General features: G+C 45.9%; 1 pseudogene; it reads left to right on the forward strand.

Moving 5' to 3' along the window:
• The first annotated feature begins 1,775 nt into the window (after positions 1-1,775).
• LOC147321348 (histone H1 pseudogene) lies at positions 1,776-3,132 on the forward strand (annotated as a pseudogene).
• Positions 3,133-3,411: the final 279 nt, after the last annotated feature.

The raw sequence follows: 3,411 nt of genomic DNA on the forward strand, positions 1-3,411 counted from the left end.
GCTGTGAGGAAACCTGGCTGAGAGTCTGACAGTGGTCAAGTGGTGGAACGACGCTTGGCTCCAGCCAGGTCTCCCTCATGCATGAGTAACCAGAGAACTTTGGTGCCTTGAGTCTTGCTTTTTGCTGTGTAGCAGATTGTCCTTAACGTTCCAGCGAATAGGTTTATGCTACAAACCTATCATTAATTGGTCCTTCGAGAGCCGGATCCCTGGAGTCGACGTTCACCGAGGGGAAAAGAGACACACCGAAAGACTGACGTCAGCCAGGACTTATAGAGGTCCTGCAACAAAGTCCTGAGGCGTGAGAATTCGTCATCGGGCCGGTGGATTAGCCGTCTGTTTTTTTTCTCCTCGATGGATGGCGATTGATGGGATTCGGGACTGATGCTACATGCAATAAGCAACTCCAAGTAAGAAAAAAAAAAAAAAAAAGAGTTTATAGCTATAATTACGTCTTCACCGCTCAGTGGGGTGTTGCCCGTGGCCGCTCAGTGGGGCTAAAATTCGCCGTCTAAGTGGGGCGATGTACAAGGCCGCTCAGTGGGGTTTTTTGTACAGAAGCATTAAGTCGCAGAGTTGCGCAGTTCGAACTTTTTTTTGGTTCGCCGTCTTAGTGGGGCGAAATACAGACCGCTGTGTGGGGTACTGTAGTGAGTTCTCCACCGCTCAGTGGGGTGTTGAGAAGTTCCGCGGGGTCCAGATTGTGCTGGACAGTAGGCCTATTTTGTGTTGTTGTCATTGTCGTCGTCGTTGTTGTTGTTGTTGTGTGTGCGGAGCAGAACATGTGGTCTGTGACACCGACTGTTGTTGTTATCACGGGTTTCTAAGCAACCAAGAGTGAGTCGGAGGGAGACAGACGTTTGTGCTGGACTTTGCTCCTGGCAGCACAAAGTATTTATGTAAAAAAGAGAGAGCGACGGCTCCACAGCTGCGCGGGTTCACGCGAGCGCGGTCACGCGGACCTGAGCCGTGCGGTTAATCGCAGGCTTATAAATGGAAGAGATTCAAATGTTAGAAGTTTTCAGAAAACACACCAGCCTTGGAGAGCTGTGGAGAAGGCCAGCCCACATCAGCAGCACTTAAGATATGCTCTGGTGAATGGCTTTCCCCCCACCCCTTGCTGACACAATGTTTATTCTTTAGCTTGCCCTGATCGACAGCAGCCTGTGTGCCAGACCATAGATTTAATTGAGGTGGATAGTTGTTAAAAGTAATCTACATTAAGCTTGTGGTTGCTTAAATTCAGTACAATGACATGTGAGGTGAAGTGATATAGATAAATATTTAAACTCATGAAGTGCATAGAGGCACTTGACCTGTGTGGAAGACTGTCGTCTTATTATGAGCCATTGTTGAGATATAGAGCACATCAGTGAAAACAACTAATATGCTCAACCCTGTATGAAACATCTAAAAATACATGATGGAGAAGCTGTGTTGAATATGTAAGTGTAAGACTTTGCCACTGTGGGCAGAGCATGCAACTACTGTGTGATGTCGCGTTGCAGTTTTGTTTTTGTTTTTTGAGCTGATGAGCAAGCTACACATTATCAGATCAAGAGCTGTCTGAGAACTACTCAAAGAGAGGGAAACAGAGAGTGTGCAGCGTTTCCATGAGCAGTTTTCCTGCATCTTGACTTGTGTGTAGAGTGTTCATAACATCAGCATCATGTTTTTGTTTATTTGTTTTGTTGGATTAAAAATAATTAAATAAACTGGTGATCATGCTTATGGATCACCATGGCACATATCTCCAGCCATATGATTTATGCAGATGAAAAAGTGAGTGTGAATGTGTCTGACATCACAGTGTTTTTGTGCACTGTGCAAAAGTGATTGCCTCTGATTGTGAGTGAGAGCGGTGATTTTGCAGACCACCAGCTATTGTGAAGAAAAAAAAAAAAGAGTGAAAAAGAGACAAATTACTACATTGTAGACGAAGAGAAATAATCATAGGAAAAAGGTTTTGTGTTGATCAGCCGAAAAACAACTACAATGTCATTTTCTGCTTTTAAGAAAGGATTGTTCACACAAACACAGACAGAGAGAGAGAGAGAGAGATGTGTGTTGATTAAGCAGTGATGATAATAATGAACATGTTTTAGTTTGTCACTTTCAGGTGAAAAGCAGACCTGTATCAATTTTCCACATGCAACAGTCGGAAGAAAGTTATAGTTTAACATCATTGGAAACATGCAGGCCAAGTTTCTGGCTGACTTATTTACAGTGCCATGTGTTTCTCAACCTCACAAGCGAGCTCACTCCTCCCTGAAGATAAGGAATGCAGCTCCAAAGCAATAACATGATAAAGAGACAGCAGCAAGTCCTGAGCACAAAAAGTCCCAGCAAAGCAGCAGCAATGTGGATAAACAGCAGCAGAAGAAGAAAGCAAACCCATCTTCCTGTCTGATTGGTTGAATTTCACGGAGGGGCGAGCAAGATGGCAGCGTGAAGAGGAGTTTTTGTTTGAGTTCTCAGCACGAGACACTTATTTGATGTCTTTCTGGCCTTCGGGACTTTTTTGGAGATCAGCGCGCTAAACTTGCTGGATCTGAGGCCAGGGTCTGCGGCGGCAGCATGTTGAAATGCTCAAAAAGGACTGAGTGACTCGGGCAAGCCACATGCGGCTAGTGACATGAAAGAAATGGACCCTTCATGATGCGTTCAACGTGCCAGCGCTGTGGTGGGAAAGGCTCCATCATAAACACGCCCTGCGCCGAGGTTCAGGCCAAGAAGAAGAAGACGATGACTTCCAAGCCCAAGAAGGTCGGCCTCAGCGTGGGCGAGCTGATTGTGAAAGCCGTGGCCGCTTCCAAGGAGCGCAACGGCCTGTCTGTGGCCGCTCTCAAGAAGGCTCTGGCTGCCGGAGGCTACGATGTGGACAAGAACAAGGCCCGTGTCAAGACCGCCATCAAGAGCCTGGTGGCGAAGGGCACTCTGGTGCAGACCAAGGGCACCAGGACCTCCGGATCCTTCAAGATGAACAAGGCTACTGAGAGCAAAGCCAAGAAGCCCGCCGCGGCCAAAGCCAAGAAATCGGCAGCAGCTGCTAAGAAGTCGCCCAAGAAGGCAGCAGCAGCACTTCAGCTATTAGACAGGACAAAGCTGAAGGAGAACTGCCGGGACTGTTGAAGAGTGAGAGGACAACAGAGTGAGAAGACTAGGTGAGAACACATAGGAATTATTTAATGTGGGAAATCAAAATTTGGGTTAGCAAACCTGGGGAAAAGAAAACTGACTGCTTAAGTTGGAAAATTGAGACGGAGTCTGAAACATTGCGAAAATAGAAACATATACAAAATCACACACACACAAGCAGAACATGCATTAACCCTACTAACAATTCAAAACACAAAATGACTCATGAAGACTCATAGCACATTAGTTAAGAAATGATTAAATAATAGCAGA

The sequence above is a fragment of the Aulonocara sp. 'chitande type north' Nkhata Bay genome, linkage group LG9, assembly GCF_057382095.1.
Source record: "Aulonocara sp. 'chitande type north' Nkhata Bay isolate Kocher_YH1m ecotype deep benthic linkage group LG9, A_spYH_male_GT1.1, whole genome shotgun sequence".
Lineage (NCBI taxonomy): Eukaryota > Metazoa > Chordata > Actinopteri > Cichliformes > Cichlidae > Aulonocara > Aulonocara sp. 'chitande type north' Nkhata Bay.